The sequence below is a fragment of the Urocitellus parryii genome, chromosome 4 (assembly GCF_045843805.1).
Source record: "Urocitellus parryii isolate mUroPar1 chromosome 4, mUroPar1.hap1, whole genome shotgun sequence".
Classification (NCBI taxonomy): domain Eukaryota; kingdom Metazoa; phylum Chordata; class Mammalia; order Rodentia; family Sciuridae; genus Urocitellus; species Urocitellus parryii.
Genome location: NC_135534.1, coordinates 28,229,292 through 28,254,570, shown reverse-complemented (window position 1 = coordinate 28,254,570; position 25,279 = coordinate 28,229,292).

Genomic DNA, 25,279 nt, shown 5'->3' with positions numbered 1-25,279 from the left:
TTCTCAGAGTACCAATATCTCAAATATACAGTTTAAAGGTAAGATGGATGGGACACAATAGTTACCTATACAAATACATAAAAACAAATGCAAATATATAAGATTCTAAATTACTTTAAAGACATACATTCAGAAAGATCAAGCCTCAGTGTCAATTCTGATGAGTGACATGTCAACAATTCAGATCAGACTTTACTCATCTCAGAATTTAACATATTTGATTTGCCTATGATGATATCTGCAGTTATGATTATTGATGTTCAAGTTATCACATGTGTGACAAGTTCTTGGACTTTGCTCTGTGTCCCTTTGTTTTGACTCTCATTATCTTTACAAGCATCTGATGTGACAAGATATCTCAGGCTAGTCCTGAATGTATCCTGTCCCACAGACAATATGAACCATTTCTTCAAGGATATCTTCAACTCTTAATAGGAAATGATATTTAAGAGAACATAATCTGTGATTGAGGAGTATACTTTCTTTTTATGGGTTACAAGTTTATGATTATAATTACCAGTGCACGTGAAAGATTGTCTCTTACTTAGAAAAGGGCTTGTTTAGTACAGATACAGCCTTTTGCTTGGTAGAAGGAAAAAAATATTATATTTCCAGTGTGAAAATAACTAAAAGTCTAATTAATTAAAATTTGTTAACTAGGAGGATAGATTTTTTAAAACTTATGTAAGTCAATACACAGTTAACAAAATAAATCTATGTATAAACATACCTATATTTATAAAGATAATGAATGTTATAATTTTCTATGAAATATAGAAATATTTTTGATGATTTATTAGCTTATAATCTATATCAATTTCTTTAGTGGAAATTTTTCTTAAATTTTTGGGGAAAAAGAAATATTTTATACAACAAGGAAACCGATAAGCCTTCAGGATTTGTTTAAACTCTTGGAATTCATTCATTACTATTGTGTGGTAAATGGGGGCATGGATGTTGAGATTGATAGATATATCCACCACTTATTAATACGTTGGTTTAATTGCTAAAATATTATTTTCTCATTTAAAAATCTTTACATAGTTTCAAAGATTTAAAAGAAGAAATGTTGGGGCTGGGGATGTGGCTCAAGTGGTAGCGCGCTCGCCTGGCATGCGTGCAACCCGGGTTCGATCCTCAGCACCACATACCAACAAAGATGTTGTGTCCACAGAGAACTAAAAAAAAAATATATTAAAAAAATTCTCTCTCTCTCTCTCTAAAAAAAAAAAAAACAAAAAAAGAAGAAATGTCCTCAAAGTCCTTGGCACAGTATTAGTACATCATAGAATGATAATAAATAGTACCTAGTACTAGTTGTGAAAGCAAGACTCAGAGGCAAATGTATTTAGAAAAGAAGTTTACCAGTACATATATAATTTAAAAGAGCCAACTTTAGGTGGAGATTCTAGTTAAATTAGGCCAGGAGGGAGGGAGGAAGGGAGGGAGAAGGGAGGGAGGGAGGAATGGAGAAAGTAGGAAAGAAGAGGTAGTGGAAAGGGAAGTGAAAGGAAAGAAGGAAGGAGAGGCGAGGAAGGAGAAAAAGAAACAAAGGAAGGAAAGAAGGGCACATTCAGATAACAGCATTTCAAAGTCACAAACTCAAGATCTACATGATAGAGTATGTTTTTTGGGGGAAGAGGGTACCAGCGATTGAACTCAGGGGCACTCAACACTGAGCCACATCCCCAGCCCTATTTTCTATTTTATTTAGAGACAGGATCTCATGGAGTTGCTTAGTGCCTCGCTTTTGCTGATGCTGGCTTTGAACTCTGTATCCTCCTGCCTCAACCTCCCGAGCTGCTGGGATTATAGGTATGTGCCACCATGCCTGGATGTAGGGTATAGTTTGACATATTATACGTACATGGAGTGCAACCTATTACAATTTTGTTCCCATACTTGCTACTGGTCATAATGTGGAGTTACAGTGGTTGTGTATTCATAAATGAGCATAGGAAAGTTCTGTCTGATTCATTCTACTGTCTTTTCTATTCCCATCTCCTGTCCCTTCCCTTCATTCCCCTTTGTCTAATCCAATGAACTTGTATTCTTCCCCTCCCTACTCTTAATTGTTATGGCTTCACATCCATATATCAGAGAGAACATTTGACCTTTTAGTCTTTGGGGGGATTGGCTTATTTCACTTCGCGAGATATTCTCCAGTTTCATCCATTTACCAGCAAATGCCTTAATTTCATTCTTCTTTATAGCTGAGTAATATTCCATTGTGTATATGCGCCACATTTTCTTTACCCATTCATCTGTTGAAGGGCACCTAGGCTGATTCCATATAGGTATGGAGATGATATAGATATGTGCAAATAACTGCATTTCTTTTTGGTTATTGTGAATTGAGCTGCTATAAATATTCATGTGGCTGTGTCACTATAATATGCTGATTTTAAGTCCTTTGGGAATAAGCCAAGAAACAGGATAACTTGGTCAAATAGTGATTATAGTCTAAGTTTTCTATAGGTTGCCATACTTAAAGAAAATTCAGAAGCTATCTAAGAAGTTTGGACTAGAAAGAAGAGGACCTTGTAAACAAATTCATTTCTAACAGACTTTACCTTCCTTCTCTGGCATCCTTATGTTTGCCAATGTTCTGGGCTGCCAGTAAATGACTTTCATTACTGCCTATAATCTGGAATCTCATGACTGTTTTCTTTGCATGGTCATTCCTTGTGGTCAAATATCTTCCCATAAACTGTGGTTTTAACCAAATATATTTGTTAGCGATTTTGTGATATGAAATCATTATTTTAATAAGATTTTTGGAATTAAATGCACTTTCACAAATATGAAGGCATTTTGAATTAAAGAAATGCAGGTATCTGCACATATCTGTATCATTTCCATATCTATATGAAATCAATTTGTTACAGATATTGTGCCATTCTGTGTATGGAGGGATGACTGTGCCCCTGTCTATTCTAATATGTATATATTACTAAAAATATTTCTATACATTATTATCCTGTGGGCATTAAACCTCTCTTTTTTTACATTGTATACCTGATAACAACACACACTAAATGTGCTCTTACAATAACATTAAACTAATTATTCAAATCTTCAATGTGCCCAACATACCCAATTATGTTGAGTGTTCCTGTTTATATAATTATTGAGAAGCAAGGGTTCCGTGTGACCCAGCTGCCCTCTCAGAAAGCCTTAAGACAGTGTAACTACAGGAGATATTTGAGCAGATTCATGATTATGAATCTAGGCTCTGAATACAAATTTTCCATATTAAAATCATATCATACTAGAAACACATGAACATCAGGGAGAACACCTAAGGACAAGAAAGGCGATAAGCACCGTGCAGTATAAACACAAAGATAAGAAGCACTTATTAGGCATTATAGCTCATTTATTTTTTTTTGAACTCAGAAATGCTTATTAGAACATGGCTTCAAAAATATTAAAGTTAGCAAGTGACTTTGTGTCAACTTTACAAAAACTTATGTTTTTGTAAATATATTCTATACCTAAAAAAATATTTCCCTTTGTGTTAAAAAATATCTGAAGTTATTGTCTTACTTTTTTTCTGAATCTGCCATAAGACCTTGGGTAGAGATATTTTATTTGAGAGACATTCCCATTAGTCAAGAGCAAGGGACTGGAAGTAACACAGAGGGAAGCAGGGAAAATAAATGTGTAGGTATCCCCCAAATTCATGTGTTGAAAGCTCAATCTCAAAGGCATTTGCTAATGCTGCCTGAGAGGTGGGACATTTGGCAGAGTCCTCACTAATGGAATAACCCATATGGGTTAATTATTTAATGGGTTAACATTGGTGTAGCTTAGTTACAAAAGTGACTTCTCTGTGGCTCACTTAGTCAGTCTCACCAAGTGAGACTTGCTGTGTCACTTACTGTTATGACACAGTGAGGTTTGATCAGAGGCTTTGCCCATGTTGGTGTCCAGCTTTTGGACTGTCCATCCTCCAGGTCTGTAATAAATAAATGTCTTTTCCTTGCAGATTACCCAGTTTGGGACATTTGTTATAGCAATAGAAAATGGACTAAGATAATCATGAACATCACTGTTACAGATAGTAAGTCTAATGACAGCAGAAACACTTAGAAACAGAGTTCCTCCCAAAATGTTGAGTTCAGAGGATAGGAGGAGAGGTATTAATATCTATAGCATGGATCTTAGGTGGTCCTTAGAAGTACTCTAGGTTTAGTGTTCTGGGTTGTGTTTTTCCCAGGTGTAGTAAGTAGGCTTGCGTACTTTGTGAGTCTCTTAGAATTTGATGTGAAGTTTCAAAAACATCTGCTATAAATATATCTCAAAATGATTTGAAGTAAGGGAATCACCACTTTGTGTATCTTTTATGAATAAACTCATTATTTCACCAGCTTTGTTGGAAATTTTTAATACATTTTACTTGTTATATCTAACTTACCATTTGAACCAGACTTGGTGGTACAAACCTGTAATCCCAAAACCTCAGGAGGCTGAGAAAGGAGGATCTCAAGTTTAAGGCCAGCCTAGGCAACCTAGAGAGAATCTGTTCAAAATTAAAATAAAAAAGAACAATGTCAATGACAGAGCACTCTTAGGCTAAATCCCCAGGACCACATAAGGAAGGAAGGAAGGAGGGAAGGAAGGAAGGAAGGAAGGGAGGGAGGGAGGGAGGGAGGGAGGAAACAAAATCTTATAATTTGTAAATTATAAAAAATTATAAATGATTATGCAAGAAAGAAAAAAAATCACAAGTACATTTCCTGGATATACTAAATTTTGTGTTTCACATTTTTTATTCACATTCTAAGTTACCAAATAACTTATTTTAAATTTTTATTATTTTCCTTAATACACAAGAGCAACATATCATGTAGAGTAACATTAGTTATCAGGTATTATATAGAAAGACTTTATATCACCTTTATATTTCATCAAAAAGAAGATTCATAATAATTAACCTCAAATTTATGTAAATGTAGGTATTTCTTTTTTTAACCTACTAATTAATAACCGCACTATAATATGTAGCTCACCATTTTTCATGTTTCAATGTCTTATAATTTCTTACTTTGAAATTACTACATAGCAACATGACTTCTTAACTATACTTATTTTAATCCAAACTTAAAGGTAACAAAAAAAGGATATTAGAATTAAAAGGGAAGCTGTTATAATATAGAAAAACCAAAGGATATTTAAAAAGTTGTCTGAAAAAATATCCACACAAATTCAAAAACATTTTTTTAAATGATAAAAATTGTATAAGGAGAATAACTAACCCTTGTAAATATTTCATCAGTTTACAATAACAAACTCTTTTAGTAATACTAATGATTGTAATTAATTTTATTAAACATGTAATTTTGTTTATATGTCTAAGTATTTCACAGCAGCAATTATTGTTCATTTTATAAAAAAACAATGTCTAATTTGGAAAGACCAAATACATTTTTAACTTGTAAAAGAGCTTCTTAGCATTCTAGCAAATTAAATGGTATGTCATACAGACTAAGTGACAAAGGATTTCAACGGATGTGTGATTTATTGAGACACAGAATTGTGGCTTGTGCTCTACTAGGTGCTTTAGAGCTTAAAAAGCTTTGGATACCCCTTTCCATTCTTCCTCAGTAGCATAATATCTCTCCACTTTTTTTTTTTTTAAGTTGTACCTTTATTTTATTTGTCTTTATTTTTATGTGGTATCAGGGATCAAACCCAGTGTCTCACACATGCTGGGCAAGTGCTCTACCTCTGAGCCACAACCAGACCCCAACCTCTCTACTTTTGAAAATCCTTTGCTCTGATTTAGGAGCAGCTGATTGTAGATCCCTTACACCACAATAGTGGTCACATGACTGAAGTTAGGCCCAAACCAGATCTCTGTAAGTTTTGTTAGAATTTTGAGGACACACTCGATTTTTAAAAACTGATTAATCAGTAGGATGTGAAACTATATTTGCTTTGAATTACTTAAGGCCCTCTGTTCCAACCAATAAAATAGTTGGTTCTTGATAAGGAGATAGGGAGAAATGAACTCCACCATGGGAGCACCTGGGTGCTGTTTTGCCCTAAGTCAGTCTGTGTTCAAGGACATGTTTTTTTGTGACTCCTCCTGTCTAATCCTCACTACCAAATACTTTCCAAGTCATTCTAGGAATGGAGAAACAGATGTGTTTTTAAAAAATTAATGGATACAATTAATACACATTAAACAAGTCATCCATCTTCATCCTTGCTTAAGAAATGTAAAATTAGAAGAATTTTATGGAATAATTGGCTGGGTGTAAATATCTAGACCCATTAAGAGTTGCATTTATTTATCTTTTTCTTTTTTGTTTTGGGTTTTTGCTCGTTTTGGTGGTGCATACCTATAATCCCTGAAATTTTGGAGGCTGAAACAGGAAGATCAAAAGTTCTAGGTTAGCATCAGTAACAGCAAGATTGTGTCTCTAAAAAATTATAATAGAGCAGTGGTGCATACCTGTAATCCCAGCTGCTCAGTAGGCCGAGGCAGGAGGATTGTGAGTTCAAGGACAGCCTCAGAAACTCAGCAAGACTCTGTGTCTAAATAAAATATGAAAAAGGAATGAAGATGTGGCTCAGGTGGTTAAGTTCCCCAGAATTCAATCCCCATACCCAAAACAAATAAACAAAATCATCTTCATAATAAAAAAGGCTGAGGATGTGGCTCAGTGGTAGAGACCCTGGTAAAACAAACAAAAAATAAAGTTTATATTATTTTACCAATAAATTTCCTTAATGTTGATAATGAATACTTCGGTGGAAAACTCTGGGACATTTTCCTTGATATTTATTACTTATAAAGTAAATGAACATTCCTTATATACTTATATATGTCTAACTACACTGTTAGCCCTGGAATTTTCTCCTTCACACACACACACACATACACACATCTACTCATTGTGCTCATGCCTGTGTGTTTTACTATTTCCTTTCCCTGCCCGTCACAGATTCCTCACTGATTCCGTAACAAAGTCACATGTATTGAAACAGACAGAGCATTTTTACTATGATAGTTTCTTTTCAAAGCTCTAATGAGGGGGCTGGGGTTGTGGCTCCATGGTAGAGTGCTTGTGTAGCACATGCGACGTGCTGGTTTTGATCCTCAGCACCACATTAAAAAAATAAATTAAATAAAGATAATATGTTCAACTACAACTTAAAAAATATTTTTTAAAAAATGCTCTATTGAGATATGATTAACAAATAAAATAGTATATTTTAGGGTGTACTACTAGTTGTTTTGATATGTGTGCACACTGTGAAATTCCTTTTTTAAAGTTAACTAATTTATTTATTCTAATTAATTATACATGGTAGCAGAATGCATTTTGATTTATTAAACACAATTGCAGCACAATTTTTTATTTTTCTGGTTGTGCATGATGTAGCATCACACCATATGTGTAAGTCATACATGTTTCTGGGGTAATGATGTCCATTTCATTCCACCATTTTTCCTGACCCCATGCCTCCTCCCTACCACTTTCTCTCCTGTACCCAGTCAAAGCTCCTCCATTTTCCCATGCACCCCATATGGAACAGAATCCACTTATCAGAGAGAACATTTGGCCTTTGGTTTTTGGGGATTGGCTTACTTTGCTTAGCATGATATTCTCCAATTCTATTTACCTGCAAATTACATGATTTTATTCTCTTTCAATGCTGAGTAATATTTCATTGTGTATGTATACCACAGTTTCTTTATCCATTAATCTATTGAAGGGCATCAAGATTGGTTCCACAGTTTAGCTATTGTTAATTAAGCTGCTATAAACATTGATGTGGCTACATTACTACAGTATGCTGATTTTAAGTCCTTTGGGTATAAACTGAGGAGTGGGATAGTTGAGTCAAATGGTGGTTTCATTCCAAGTTTTCCAAGGAATCTCCATACTGCTTTCCAGATTAGTTGCACCAATTTGAATTCTCCTCAGCAATGTATGAGTGTGCCTTTTCCCCCACGTCCTTGCCAACACTTACTTGTTGTTTGTATTCTTGATAACTGCCATTCTGACTGGCATGAGATGAAATCATAGAATAGTTTTGATTTGCATAGAGATGCAAATCAAATTTTAATTTACTAGAAATGTTAAACATTTTTTCCTATATTTGTTGATCAAATGTATATCTTTTTTTTTTTTTCTGAGAAGTGTCTGTTCAGCTGCTTAGTCTATTTATTGATTGGGTTGTTTGGTTTTTGGTGTTAAGGTTTTTTTTTTTTTTTTTTTTTTGAGAGAGAGAGAAAGAATATCTTTTTTGTAGATGGACACAACATAATGCCTTTATTTTCATGTGGTGCTGAGAATCGAACCCAGGTCCTGCCCGTGCTAAGCGAGCGCTCTACTACTGAGCCACAATCCCAGCCCCAGTGTTAAGTGTTGAGTTCTTTAAATTTCCTGGAGATTAGTGGTCTGACATGCATTGGCAAAAATTTGTTCTCAAAATATAGGCACTCTCTTTACTCATTTTTTCTTTTGCTGAGAAGAAGCATTTTAGTTGGAGTCCATCTAATTTATTAATTCTTGATTTTATTTCTTGTGTTTTTGGAATCTTTTTAAGAAAGTTGAGGTCTCTACAGAACACTAAAGAAGAAAAATGAAGATCTTAGAAGATAGAAAGATCTCCCATGCTCTTGGAGAGGCTAAATTAATATTGTCAAAATGGCCAGACCATCCAAAGCATATACAAATTCAATGCAATTGCAATTAAAGTCCCATCATCATTCCTTATAGAAAGAGAAAAAGCAATCATGAAACTCATTTTGAAAAATAAGAGACCCAGAATAGCCAAAGCAATTCATAGTAAGAAGAGTAAAGCAAGAGGCATCAAAATATCAGACCTTAACCTATACTAAAAAGTATAGTACAAAAAATGGCATGGTATTGGTACTAAAATAGACATGTAAACCAATGATACAGAATGGAAGACACAAAGACAAACCCACATAAGTAGAGTTATCTCATACTAGACAAAGGTACCAAAAACATACACTGGAGAAAAGACAGCCTCTTCAATAAATGGTGCTAGAAGAACTGGAACCTCTTTGCTCCATTTGTTCAGGTAAATTTTAGTTGCTCATCAGAACTTATTCTAATGCCTATAACTTCTTGGACAATTTCCATGTTCTCATGTGTACCTACTTTGGGGGGGGGGGCATTCCTTTTCTTTAAGTTTCCACAAAAGATTAGTACTTGCCTCTATTTTGGGAAAATATTTATCATATACAATTATAATAATTTATTTGAGTGGACAGCAAAAATCTATGTTCATATCTTCTCATGTCTGTAATACATGTACATTTTCAAACTGGCTTGATAAATGAATAAATAATATCCTGGAAAAAAATCACAAAACACTATGTATGAATGATCCCTGCTCATTAGAAAGAATTCCCTTTCCAGAAATTTAACCTGCAGAGGTAAAAACTTGTCTACAATTATCTTGCATATGGAGATTTAGAGGCTATTTATTCATAATTTTTAAAACTTGGAAGTAACCAAGATGCCCTCAGTAGATAAATTGATAAACTGTGGTACATACAAATAATAGTGTATTATTCAGTTTTTTTTAAAGAGAGAGAGAGAGAGAGAGAGAGAGAGAGAGAGAGAGAGAGAGAGAGAGAATTTTTTAATATTTATTTTTAGTTTTCGGCGGACACTACATCTTTGTTTGTATGTGGTGCTGAGGATCGAACCCAGGCCACATGCATGCCAGGCTTGCGCGCTACCACTTGAGCCACATCCCCAGCCCTATTATTCAGTTTTTAAAAGAAATGAGCAAAAAAAAAAAAAAAAAAACATTGGAAAGACAGAGAGGAAGCTTACATGCAGTTGCTAAGTGAAGGAAGCCACACTGAAAAAGTCTGTACTATATGACTCTATCAATCAAACTGTCTGGAAAGGACAAATGTATGGAGATAGTAGAAATATTAAGGGTTAGTAGGAAGAGAGGGATTTAAAAAATAAATAAATTTCATGGTAGTGAAATTATTTTGTATACTACTACAATGGTGGATAGATATTACTACACATGTGCTAAACTCATAGTACACATAAATGACTAAACCTCAATGTACTCTATGGACATTGAGTTATAAAGATACATCAATGTAGGTTAACAGATTGTAACAAATGTACCACTCTGTGCCTAACAATCACAGTTGAGGGTGTTGTGGGATTGGGATGGCACAGGGTATATGGGAAATTCCCTATACTTGTGATTATTTAATCTCTGGCTGTCATACCATTAGGGAGACATGCAGTGGGTGCCGTAGAAATAGAAAGGTGGTCAACTCCCTTTAAACTTCCAGAAACCATTAGTATAACAATATGGTTCATCTTATTGCCAGTGAAAGTCCACATCAGTTCTATCTTTAGGAAAAAAAAAAAAAACACAGTGGTTGAATAAGTTCACAATGAAGATAAATTACATTCAAAAGTGTTTCTCTCAGGAGATTTAAATGCAATAATAGAAAAACAATATAATCACATTTGGGATTTGGTACTGCTTCTCCGGAATTTCATTTTATGATCATTACAAATTATACGATTTTAACCTTCATTGTTCTGGCTGGCCTCCTACCACCCCTTTTGGCCGACTGGATCCTGATGTGAAATGCTGACAATTTTGCTTTTTGTAAAGTAAAACTTATATTGTGGCAATCTTATGCAATGTACCATTTTTCAGTCTTTAAGAAGAGGGTAAATGATGATTCAGGCATATATTTATGTTTACAGACAATTTTAAAATTTAATAATTGAGGAATAAGTAACCTGTCAGTGGGTAACAGAAATAAAAGATTTTTTAAAGACACCTGTATGGTAATAGGAAAATCTGAGGCTATTGCCATAAATCCAGTATCAAACAAGATGTTGGATGGCAATGAAAAATTTTCCTGTCTCTGTCCAAGTGTGTGTGTGTGTGTGTGTGTGTAGTGTATGTGTGCATATACTTTTGTGTATGTATGCATATATATGTATAGTCATGTACATACATATGTATATAGATAGTTCATAAATAACATAGTTTGTCTCTCCACTCATCTTTACTTGTCTTTTTCTAGCTAGCTTCTCATCTGTGCATCTCAGTGACTCTATTAGCAGTCAATAAGTCTTAAAAATAGATAATGAGCATGTCACATGGCAAAATTTTTCATTAATGGGGTGAGGAAAGATATAGTGATATAAACTTTGTTTTAAGAACCTAGGTTTTCATTTGTTCAAATAAAATGTATAAATTTGAACTTCTGAGATGTCTCCCAAAAGCTCACATGTAAGACAATGTAGGAAAACTTACGGGTGAAATAAATGGGTCATGAAAGCCTTAACCAAATCAAGGCATTAATCTACTTGAATGGATTAACTGACTCTAGGTAGGTAGCATGTGGTTGGAGGAGGTGGGTCACTAGGGGGTGGGGTGTGTCTTTGGAGTATAAAGCTTGTCTGTGATGAGGGATGCTTCTTGGCTTCCTACATCTTAGGCTGCTTTCTTTTGTCACATCATTCCACCATGAGGTTCTGCCTCTCCTTGGACCCAGAGCAATGGAATTAGCTATCTGTGGACTAAGACTTCTGAAACTTGGAGCCCTCAATAAACTCTTCCTCCTCTAATTGTTCGTGTCAGGTCTTTTGGTCACAGTGGCAAAATTAAAACATATGCTACATAGTGTTATTGAATAAAGATTAAAATAGTGTTCAGGAGACCTGATATCCAGCCTTATCTATAATATTGATAATTACTGTTACATTATATAAGTAAACTATTTCTAGTCTAGAATTGTTTATCTGAGGTAGGGAGATATGGTCCAACCAGATTAATGGCCACCAAACTTTTCATCCATAAATTCCTCCCTCACTGATATGCTTAAGATTTGAATTTTGTATCTGTCTTATTACATTGATTAAGAGACAGTTGTTTTCTTTCATTTAAAATGTTCTATTTGCTTTTTTTGGTGTGACTCTTTATAGATACCTTACAGAACTTTGAAAAAGAAGGCCATAACTAGTCAAACTATCTTGCTAAGATATTCAAAATTATATTCAGCTTGTTAAACCCTATGATTTTATAATTTATGATTTCTGTGAGATGTAAACTAGCTCTTAGGTCCCAATTATAAACTGGTTTCTGAAAACTCAGGTTAAATATGGATGGTGTCTCTGGTCCCTTCTAACTGTAACATCCCATAACATCCCATATTTTCTTGTCTTTAGGTCTCTCATGTACTATTTGAAAGCTAATATACATAACATAACCTATCCGAGGCACCGCTGAGAGCATTTATAGGAATTAAAATCGATTTGCACTCTGTTTAGACACAGCAATTGGTCACCACTGTACTATGACTCATTCTTCACTCCTTGAACCTTTTTGTGCTTTTCTTCATTCAGTTGAGCCCATGAATGTCACTCAGTTTTCCTCATTTCATTCTTGTCCTGACTAGGGGGTCAGAATTCAACTTTAGCTCTTACAAAGTTATTGTACATTGTCTTTCTTTTTTCCTTAGAATATCAAAGACTAAACCAAGACAGGTCACAGGGAAAATTTTTTCAAAAACACCTTCACGGCAGAAAGAAATTACTCTCCCGCTCCTAGGCACACACCTAGGCATGTATATATACAAACAAACGCCCCAGAAATTTTTGGTCATTTTTATTCTTATGGGGCCAGGTTAGAAAGAAGGTATGCCTGGGCAAAGAGAAAGCATTTTATTTTTTTACTCCATGTCTACTGGACTTTAAATTTCTGTGCCCTTAAGTAACCTCATATAATTCCTGGCATTTTTTTAAGTAGCCTCCATTCCCCCCAACCGAGGTGTGACCAGCTCTGTGGCTCTAAGGAAGTGTGTGTGGAATAATCCATGGTCAGTACAGGACCCAAAGTACATCATCTCAGAGAACTTTAGATGTGATCAATTATTATCATAATTGTTGGGGACCAATGCCGAAGCTCATGTTTAGGTTTATAAGGCTCATTACCTTCTTTTTCAATCTTTAATGTATACAAACATAGGGGAGATAGAGTCAGAGTCAATGAACAAGTATCGTTGCCTTTCACCTGATGTTTACATATTTTCTTTTGTTTGTTTCCCTTATTAATATTACGTCAACAAATGTACTGTGGTGTAGGCTTTTCCCAAATATTTTATACGGATTAGGTTTAAATACAGCAATGAATCTCATCAGTATTCAGCATCTTCATCCTTGTTACTATATTCTCCCACAGTTCCTATGTGCTTCCATTTTTCTTGACAGTTTTGTTTTTTACATTTAAAAGAAAGTGAATTTTTTTTTGTATCTGCTACAGTTAACTCAGACATCAATTGTAATTACGTTGAGAGGTATAAATAGTGCGATTTTCTTCAGAAAGAGCTTATATAATGAGAAAAGCAAAACAATGTTCATTACTCATTCTTCGGTTTCATTATTCAAGTAGTCATTTATTTATAAGAGGAAAATAACATTTTTGAGTATCCAACAACTATATACTTTTGTTGTAATTGAAAACACGGAAAACCCTTACCCGTTCATCATTGTTAAGCATACCAGGGACTGCAGTGATGTTCTATTGATCATAAGTAAAAAAAATTCCTGATATTTGGCTCCTTTAACCCTGATGCCTCCTCAGGCAGGTATTACATATACTGAAGGGCAGTGAACTGACAGTTTCCAACAGCAAATCCCCTCACCCAAGAAACTGACATACAAGAGACTGAATATTGTGTATTCCTCTCTGTCCCACACTTATTCCTCTGAAGTTACAGGAGATGTTTTAAGGTCCAGGGACTCTCCTTCTGTGGTCCTTTGAGATTTTTGATGATGGCAGAACTGCATGGATATGAGTGACTCTTCTCTATTTCTTTCTTGTAGGAGAGCTTCCCTTATACATGATATAAAAGGACACATGAAAAACAAGGGGTGCTAATTTGTATTTTGCAAAGACTTTTGTGCATTCCCTGAGGGCCATGCTGAAAGAAAACTCTCTAGAAATAGACCAACAATATGAAGTTGTAAATGGAAACCCGATTTTATGCAAACATAATTCTATTTAATTGTATATGCTTATTTAGTTGTTGCCCATATTTATACAGTCTTAACAATTGGTGGTGGCAGTAGATAAAATAATCCTATGTATAAGATGAATGAGGAACAGAGGAACAGAATAATATTAGTGTGTATTTCAGAAGTCATGCCTTCTACCATTCACTTTGATATGGACGCTTTTTATTGTTGTAAATAATAATAATTAGTAATCATTTATTTAACCAATATTTATTAAGAACTAAGCACGAGATTCTGTTCTTAGTTCTGGTGACATACATCTATGAATAAGTGATTTCTATCCTTTGACCCTTACTTTCTAGTGACAGGGGATGAATACTAAGCACATGAACCAGTCACTACATGGAATATACTGGAATTATTGTGCTTTCTGCACTCCACAAAACATTTGAAATTCACTCCATGCTTTCAGCATAATATTCTTACTGCACTTTTCTGATTAGATGCAAGCTTGAAACCCAGTGTCAGTTGTCTGCAAGGACTTTTGTCCTTTTGTGATTATCTACTCTCTAGAGCATTGCAAGATTCTATATTTCTGGCGATTCCTTACTTATGGTGGTACTCACAGATATACACATGGCCATGCTTTTTCTTGACTGGCCAAGAAAAATGTGGGGTACATATAATACTAGTCTCCTGTACAATGTGAAGAAGTACAGTAATAGGGACATATGAGTGTAATGAGAAATTGTAACCAAGAGGAGATTCACAGATCAATACATAATCACCTTAAGGAAGCTACACAATTAATCATTTGCTCAATAACAATAAGAACTTAAACTAAGCAGTTTTCATTTTATTGACTAAGAAACTCTAAAAAGTCAGCCTCATGGGATCAAACTAAAATCATAAAATAAAATTATAGTTATCTTTGAGATTTGTATTTTTAAAATGTGTTCATTTAATATTATTGAATTATAAGTTTCTGTTTACTGTATTTTAACTTGACATATATTTAATTTTATAACATTTTTTATTTTTAAGTTCTATTTTAGGTCTGTGTACAAATAAAAATGACAAGCTCTATCTCAACATCCAAACTAGCAGAAACACAAATGGTAGAAACAGTTTGTGGAAATCAATCTATGTCTAGATAAATATTGATAGGATGCAGAAATCTAGGGCAGTGATGTGTCAGTAGAATAATTTCTTGTTGCCTTGTTGAAACAGGTAGAATGGGAGATTAGGTCTACAATATTAGTAGGAATGATCAATTAATTGGATTTTCTATGATAATTATTTTAGTTTCCATTGACTTGTATCAAATTATCACAAACATAAAGACCTAAAATGACACTTTAAAAAAAATCTTATTGTTTCTGTGGGTTAGTACTTTGAGCAAGGCCCATCTATACAATCTGCACAGGGTCTTACTTGCATATCAAGATGTTGGCTGGACGTGTTCTCATCTGAAGACTCAACTGGGAAAGGACCCAGTTCTAAGCTTACATGTTTTTTGTTTGTTTCTTTGTTTCTTTGTTTTGTTTTAGCAGAGTTCATTCCCTGTGGTTGTATACCTGAGAGACCAAATTTTCATTACAGTTCCTGGAAACACCTTTCAGGTCCCAGAGGCCACTGGCAGTTCCTTGCCATGGGGAGTTCTCCATTATGGCTACTTACATCAAGTCTGCTGCTTCTGCCTGCTGAGATAGATATGATGTAACATGATTATAGTACTGACAACTCATCTCTTCTGCCATAATTTATTTATTAGAAGCAAGGTCCTGATCTCCCATAGGTATGGAGATCAGGAAATCAGAAACCACCATAGATTACATGTAGGATCTATTTGCCATAGGAATAACCAACAGGAAAAAAAATGGAATTGCACATTTATTTGCTGTATATTTTATACCTTAGTGGTTGCAGCCACTATTATGATGCTGTTACAAACATCTTATCAACTCAGGACACCAGCTTAAAAGCAGTCTTTTTTGGTAAATATCATTTGTTTGGTAGAAGGCAAAGAGCAAAGGATCTGATAGTTTGATAGAAACTGCTGGTTCCTCTTACAATTATTCAGAAGTGGTCTAAAGCCCAGTAACATGCCATCAGTCAGAAAATATCACAAAACTGTAGAAAGCAATGTGTAATTACTCTTAAAGGAGGAAGTACTATTTGGAAATGCAGGACAAAACCCCCCAAATCTGCAATGAACATGCTGGAGGTGGTTTTACAAGCAGTCACAGAATTTAAAATTCATGGAACATACATAGAAAATTTGAATGATTCCATTCAGAAGAAATCTACATAGTATAAATTTAGAACTGTGTTCATTTTGAATCTTTGTACTTCCTCCATCTTTATGTTATAATTGAACCACCTTTCAAGCAATAAGCATTTTAAAATGCATATGCTTGATGAAGACATTTTCAGTGTTGTGGATACAGTACTGCCTACCTGACCAAAGCAGTTCTTAAGTGATATTGTCATCTTTGTTCAGCAGGATTTTGCTAATGCAAATGTTTTAAATTTTGCTATTTTTAAAGTCTTCTGAAAAACAATGTAAATGTGTAATGTAAATTATTAGCAAATTATTAAATTAGCACAAACAAAAATCGTCATACTTGGAAATGATTAATAAAATTAATATTAGACATAAATAAGATGGGTATTAAATTATGAAAGATACAATAAGTAAATGTATAGAATGTGTTTAAAAGGAAATTATTTCATTTGCATTATGTAGATATTTAGGACCTATACATTTCACAATTTGTATTGTTTTATAAACATTAGATATACAAATAATTATTTTTTCATTTATTCATTCAACAAGTATTTAGAGAATATCTAGCATACAATAGGTATTGCTCTAGATTCTAGAAATGGGACATTTTAAATCATTTGAATATTCTGACATATGGAGCTTTAAGTTTAGTGATGAAGAAAATAAATAATTCATGCAGAATATGTCATATAGTTTTAGAAGATAAACAAAATATGAAGGCAATATGGAAACTTTGAAGCAGTTGGAATTTTACATAAAGGTAAAAGCAATTACTAAAAAAAATACAGTATATGAGTAAATACCTGAATGAGGTGATAGAAGGGATTGTTCTAATTTCTGGGGGAATATAATTAAAGGAAGAGAGCCCAGTACATGGAAAATTCAATGTATTATGATATGACATCCTCATAGAAAATCAGCAGGTGCTCATAGACACAAATGATATGTGATATGTTGAAAGCTCTTGAGATGGAATAAATGAAAATTGTTCATTTGGAAAAATGAGTCACACACAGCGGCATGTGAGATATTATCAATATAGGGAGGGTAGAATCAGAAATCCAGTGCATAACACATGAATAGATAAAGAAAAGGCAGCATATATATTTTCAGAGGAATATCGTTCAGCTATAAAAATGATATCTTTTGTACAGCAACAAAATGGATAGAACTGGAGGCCATCATGTTAAGAGAAATATCAGACACAGAAAGACAATGTATACTCTCTCATATGCAGATGCAAGAAGCATTGATGTGAATGAAGAAGTGATTTACCAGGGGCTGGGAAGATAGGGGGTGGTTAGGTAATGGGAAGCAACACATAGGTGGAAGCAACAAGTTACAGTGTCCTAGTTCAGCACAGTGGAGTGACTATAGTTGACATTGACCTGTTATGTAATTTATGCATATCAACAAGATAGGAGACCAAAAACTCCAGATACAAAGTAATGAAAAGGATATGGAAATGTTAATAACCCTGATTTGATCACTACATAATATATATGTAGAAATATTCCATTATACTTCACAAATATGTATATTTATTACATGTTAATCAAAAATTTTAAAGTATTTAAGGAGATAGAGATGATAACTATCCCAATTTGATAATTATACCATACATATATATCAAGTTATCATACTGTAACTCAAAAATATATACAATTAAAATAATAATTGATAATAAAAAAAACCCAGTTCTAGAACTTCTTGGTATCTAAGACAGAGAGAGACGGTTGTGGCTAATGCTTTCAGGTAAGTCCTGAAGATCTTCTCTCTCCTTTTTACTTTGGGGACCCTGGACCTTTTGGGAGTATTTCCTTTTCTTCGTCCCTTAACTAAAGAAAAGTCAATCCTATCCCTAACTCAAAGGTAAAATTCTGATTGCTTAAGCCAACCATGCAGGTCTTTTCATTCTTCCAATAATTAATTTAGTAATGGAAATAAGACCTAATTTTGGCCTATGTAATTAAGAAAAATTTCCCCAGAGTTTCTATTTAACATTTCTGTATTGATAAAATGTACCAAAAGAAATGCCCTTTCCCCTCATTTATTTCTTTTCTAAACACTCTTGTGTCTTTTAATAACCATTTCATACATCTGTTTAAAATGAAAGCAAATCATATGGACAAAAAGTATAAAACAGACAAGTTTGGGAAAATTAAAAGTATGGACAGAAGAGACCATGACTTTGTCATAGACATTGAGATGTTGAAATTCAACAAACTTGAAATTGTCACACATTTCGGGGTTCATTTGAATGACATTGTACTCCTTCCTTATGGTTAAAATGGCTAAATTTAAGATCTTTCCATGATTACACCTTAAAGTCTGCAAGTAAAAGTAAGAGTGGGAAAAACAGCATGGGCTGTCAGATTGGCTATATTTTTGGTAATTTTCCATTTGCCAGATATCATTCTGGGCACTTGACAGGCATTAATTCATCCAATTCTTACAAATGGAGAAATGGGCAAAATTTTCTCCAAATATTTATTTTCTCTTTTCCTTGGCATCTTGCTGTTAGTGGGAAATAGCCTTAGAGGAGCAACTTTTCCCAGTCTCCCTTGCAGTTAGGGCTTGTGATGCAATTGAGAGTAATCAACACAACATGAATGGAATCCATGTGAAGACCTCATACTTGGTGTGCACCCATGACCTCTGCTACCTCCAGGTCACTAATGTTGGAAACAAATTTTGAGAATGGTAGTTCCATCATTAATCTATAATTCTGAATGGTTGCATAAGGAAGATGATCCCTGCCAACCTCCTAACACATCTCCCTAAGTGCTTTTATGAGAGCAAGAAATAATCTTTTATTGAGAAAGGAGTAACACTGTTCTGTAAATAATAAACATTTTATGCTATATTTACAGTCATTCTCTAAATGCTATGATAACTGAAGTGTGATTGTGTGTGCCTTCATGTGTGTGAGAATATTTTTGAATAAAGGAGAAGGCACAATCCTAGCTAGATTTTGGTAGGGAATTAGTATTAGAATAAATTAATTGGAAAGATTTCTTGTTTTTTTTTTCCTCTCTGGAATTTTATAAATAGCTTTGGGGCTTATTATTTTCTTAATGTTTTATGGAAATCTGTAAAATGTTCTATTGACAATTTGTTTCTATTTTTAATAATTATTCTGTTTGAATTTTGTATGTCTTAGAAGATCCATTTTGTGGCTCTACTTTTTCATGGTGATCAGTCATCAAATTAAGAATTATCTGTCTAGATCAAGACATAACAACCCCTGATATCTTCCTTTCTGTCTAGCATTAATTCACTAAAGATCTTTAAAGTGTATGTTTGCTCTTTCTTTTTAAAGTTATGTTAGCTGCTGATTTGTTTACTTTCCTTTTTACTGAAGAAATTTTATGTTTACTTTCAGTTACTTTTTTCCTCACCATTCATTGATTTTGTTTTCAATTATTTTATTTTTTCAAAATATTTACTTTTAGGTGTAATTGAACACAATACCTTTTATTTATTTATTTGTTTGTTTATTTATTTATTTATTTTAGAAGCTCTACTGCCCACTAAGAATTTATTTATTTTTAAATGGTGCTGAGGATTGAACTCAAGTGCTCACCTCTAGTGCTAGGTGAGCACTCTACTGCTGAGCTACAGCCTCAGCCCCGATCTTATTTTTAGATTTTGCTTCAATAACATCTATTTTTTCTCTAACATCTGGAGTTTGATATTCCTTTTTTAATAATAAAAAATACACAACTTTATACTTTCCTTTAAAAACTAATGCATCTATAATTTATTTTGACATGGAGATTTATTGTAATCCTTATTTTAGTTTGGATTTCTTTTTTGATTGGTGATTTATGATTTCTTTTATGATATTTAAAACAGTATCTTGTTTGTCTCTTCATGAAAGGGTATGGTCATTACCATCAGCACTGGGTTATTAATATTATTTTTTGTAACCTGAAGCTTTGTTATATTGTTAAATTGTTTCCTCACTGTTGAAATCATTGAGCTTTTTAGGCTCAATGTATAAGTTTTAGGATTGTTTTTAGGAACCTCTAATGGAAGTGTATCCTTTTTTTAAAAAATACATAATTTGATGTACATTAATAGTTCTTACCTTAATGTAAAACTTTGTGTTAGTGACTTTTAAAATATGATTTTATAGGATCTGAACAATCGTTCTATGAAATAGGTGTGATTTTCTTTATTTACAGGAAAGTCAAGGTTCAGAATTTTAAAAAGTAGTTAAAATTAGTGGTAAATGTTACATGGTAAACTTTGTACTCTCTGATACGATTTTGCATTATCTGCATTCCAGTTTCCTGTTTCTCTCTCAAAGATATGTATAGTAACAGCTAAGTCTAATAAAGACTTTTGTGTTGGCCTTGAAGTTATTGTGTTCAAATTCCAATTTGATTCAATCAATGTAGATGTTGGCTTATATAAAGTAAGTGAGGAGATGCTTTATTGCTTAAATTATGAGAATTAATATGTTTAACAGCAACTGCTAAATCTTGTGTATGATCATATGTTATTGGAAAGATAACTAGTTAGTTTGAAAATCTACCACATATGTATACAAGATACTCACTTCTCTGAATCTTCGTTTCCTCATTTACAAAACCATGACAATCATATCCCTTTATCAGTTTGAGGTCCATACTCTATACATTAGTATACATACTCAGTAAAATTCAAACATCTCCTGACAAACTAATCCTCCTCTGTCAAACAGCACATTCCAACTGAATACCCCATGTTTTGCGCTAATCCATTTTAGTACAGGTTACAGCCTGAGTAGAAAACGACATATATTCTCTAAGTAAGCTGCAGGGATGAAAGGATATGCTGAGTATGGGAATGGGTGTATTCTCTCTTCACCAAGAGCAAGATTTCATATTTTGTGTCAAACAGGAATGATTAGATGACCCATATCTTGACATGAAAGGGTCTTGAATAAGATTCTAAAATGCTAATGACTTTCTAAATAAGTCATTCAGCACCCAAAGCAATATGCCCATAGTAAGATTCTGAAGGTAGCTGTGACTTGTCTCACTCCAGTCTTCCTGGTAGAGTCAGAAACTATCCCATCATCTGCCAGATCTTTCAAGGGACAATAAAGAACACGCTCAGTAACTGTTGGTGGCCTAAACATGCTAACACCAGCTTGTGCTATTCCACTCCAGTTTGGGGAATCATTGACCTACAGTGTTCAGTTTATTCTCAGCCAAACTCAGTGAGGTCATTTTCATTACCCAGTTTTCAAATGAAGAAAACAAAGGGTAGAGGGCAGAGTGTTATTCAAAATCATATAAAACCTGTGTCTTGAGAAAGATGAGAGCTGCTCTTGTATTTTAGGAATATATTGATAAACCCTGTCCTTGAAGTCTTCGAGAAGTGATATTGCCATCAAAAAACTAAAGCAAGAATAAACCAAACACGAAATTACAAGGCCACCTTTAAATGAAAAATAAAAAGCACTTCAAGTTATAATTGAGGACAACTTGGCTAGAGGTTCTAACATAACCCAAAAACAGTAAGGGCTGGGTATGTAATTCAGTGGTAGAGCCCTCCTTCTAAGTCCATGTTAAGAAATATTCATAGTCATAATATACAGGAACTAGTTTTCAGGTCACTTTGGCCTTTTGAATGCTCTAACATCAAACAATCATAAATTTGTAATTATAATTTTTCTTTGTGTGTACAGTATAATTTATATCTAATGGTAGTTTCTCTTCAATTTGTTGTGTCGTGAAGAGGGTATATAATGCTGGCTTCTCCTGGATTTTGCTGTGTTTATCATCTCTATATAAACTAGCTTTCTGGTTCATGCATCATTTTTTTTTAATTTTTGTTTTTGATTTTTACTTTCTTAATTGAGTTAATTGAGTTTGATATGTCTGTTCTTCTGATTCCTCTGTGGTGACTCTACTAAAGTATTTTAAAACTTTCTCTTACTCCTATATAGTAAAATTAATATTAGTGCAGCATAATGATATAATTTTACCATTTTTGTTGTAAGTGCATTGAATAAGTCTGAAAAGACTGAATAATGATTCAGTTCTCATTATCTCAACATAATTAAAGTATTACTTTTTTCACCTACAAAAATGACAAAGAATTTAATTAGACTGAAGACTCATCTTCCATGAGGATACAGTGAAAGGGGTACCCATATGCTTTTGATGGCAGTGTAAATTGATAGAATCCCTCTAAAAATGAATTTAGCTTCATGTTTTAGAATATCTTGAAGAATTTCTGTTCATTAACACCATAATTCTTCTAAGATAAAGTACTTCATTTTGCCACTCGTCCAGTATAAATGCCACAATTAGAGAGAAGATGAGGTAGCTATAAGGGTAGAGAAGTAGATGATAGAGGTACAGATGATACATTATAGATTAAAGTATAGGTTTAGATGGAATATTAGATAAATCAGAAATCTCCAGGTTTGTCTTGATGCCCAAGGTTCTTCATTTGTATAAAATTGGTCTAGAATCCAAATGACACAATTAAACTACATAATATATCTAATCTGATAAATATGAGAACATTCTGCAATTATTCCATGTAAGCAACATATCATAGAGAGTTTATCAGCAAACAGGATGATGGAGGCCAACCTTACACTAAAGCCTACCTTTCTACTCAAAAGAAATTAAGCAGTGGTAACAGAGAATATGAGTTCTTAAAAAAAGTCAGGAAGAAACTCTAAAATCTATTTCTGAAGAAAAAGAATATCTTACTTCACCCTGGAAATTTACAAATGAAGCAATGGTTCTTGGTGGTACATCCTATTAATTTGCCTACGTGAGGTTCTGTAGTTTATGAATAGAGGAACCAGGTCTAGAATACATATCACCTGGTTCTGCATCTGGTTGGGTTTTTAAAAATTCAAATGTTTGTTTCTCTTACATATGTGTTAGGACACTTTTCTACACTTTTACATTTCAAAAAAAAATTCAATTTTTTGATCTTTAAAAGTTTGTTGGGGATATTTATATATTAATGATTCAGTATTTTAGCATTGTACCTTACCTAGCTCATGTTAGAGTTTTCATGTTTCTAGCAACAGACCTCAAGACAGACAAGGTAATAATTTTGTATAATCATTCTGCCCCAGGGCATAATCTACAGTGACTGATTAATTATCAGGCTACCTAAAGACCAAAACTAAATAAAAACACCAGGGATGAGCCAAACTTTGCAGATGGCAGTGTGAGTGTTTAATACAGAAGCAAATGGGATTTTTGTCAAGGTACCTTTGGGGAAGTTTTGATACTAGAGTTATAAACTGATGATTGATGGCAGAAATGACAGGTAATTTAAAATGTCCTTTCTATAACAGGGGAGCAACTTTCTTAATATAAGGAATATGTGGCTCTGTGATAACAACACACTCAAAAACACTTTCCATCCTTAGTTGTCAATAATGTTCAAGATTTGATTACCAAAACATCCATTTTATATAAAGAGGTTACTTTTTTGTTTGTTTGTTTGTTTATTTAATATAGGAGGTTGCTTCCATCTTTAAATGTTTAAACTTTGATGTGAGAAGAAATGTTGTATGCACACAAAGATAATTCAGGGGAAGTGGAGAAAATGAATATTCCATTTTGTATTTGATGGTTGTTTTTTATTTTCTGACAAAAGTTCATAGTAACATGGAACTTGAAATCTAAATATCTCAGGAACTTGAAATTGTTTGGTATTTTTGTTCCTTTGATGTGGTGTCATTGAAATGATAATAGTTCATGTTATGTGTATCATTTCATTTTGCTGGTTCATTTCTACTTTCCCCACTGAATCAGTCCTTTTCCATTACACTTTGGCTTTGTGTGAGCAAAACCAAATATGTAAGTTGAGTAGAGCTTCCAAGTACTATTCTTATTTTGTATTCTTTCCCAAATTAAAAAAAAAAAATGCTGACTCAACATCTTGAGTTTATTTATTATAAATAATTCCCAATGACACAACAGAATATAATTATATAAATAATTTGTCAAATATATATTGGTGTTTTTTATTATGGTGTAATTAGATTTATGTGCACTACCCAAATTGTGTTTGGATGAAAGATATTCATACTTTTTTTTTTAAATTTCAATCTTCTAATTAAAAAATGAAAGACATTGGCTCATGTCAATAATAATTTGCCACAGAACCATGAATAAGAATTCAAGACCCATTGTCTCCTGGCCTCAGATGCTTCAAATGCATTTTACTTTAGGGGAGCCACAAAAGTGGTCTGCAGAATTTTCAGAGAGAAGAGTGAAAATATGCTGGCCTTTGCAACAACAGATTTGGAGTGTGGGGTCAGGAGGTCTACTGAAAATAAAAGCAACTCCAATTTTTGAAAACTCAAGGGAGACAAAACCTCAGGTACATTGTTAAGTTATCCTTTAGAAGAAGACAGATACAAAAATTGAAAGTAGACCATCAAATACAGTCTACAGTGCTGTTAACAAACTTTTAACATAATTTTATAACTGAGAGCTGTAAAGATGTCTAAACATTTGTCATGTGTACCACAACCACCAAGGTCAAAAAGCAAGAAAATTACAATATTGACCAAATGTTGTTGCCTTTTTACATTACTATAGAAGTAGCCAGGTATATAGGAAAGTTTCATCTAGATAGCAAAATGAGGGTTCCTAAAAGAGAAATGTCAGGAGCAGTTAAAATATGGTAATGAACTGGGAAAATTATCCTGCTAAAGAGTATATTTTCATTTAGCCTTGCTGCCTCTTGCAAGAGCTCTATGATTATATGTTAAGTGATAAGTTAATTTAAAATTACAATGGGTGATTTTAAAAAGATGGATATTCCTGGTACTCTTCAATCATATTCAATCATCACCCTTTTTTATGGGTTCTCAGGTGAGGATGGGACTGACCTATCTGAATTCTCTGAAGGAAGAAACAAAAAAGAAAAAGAAAAGAGAACTGCAGTCTAGTTGGACAGAGAATCCATGCATTAAAATGCATCAAATTTCTTTATAAATGAA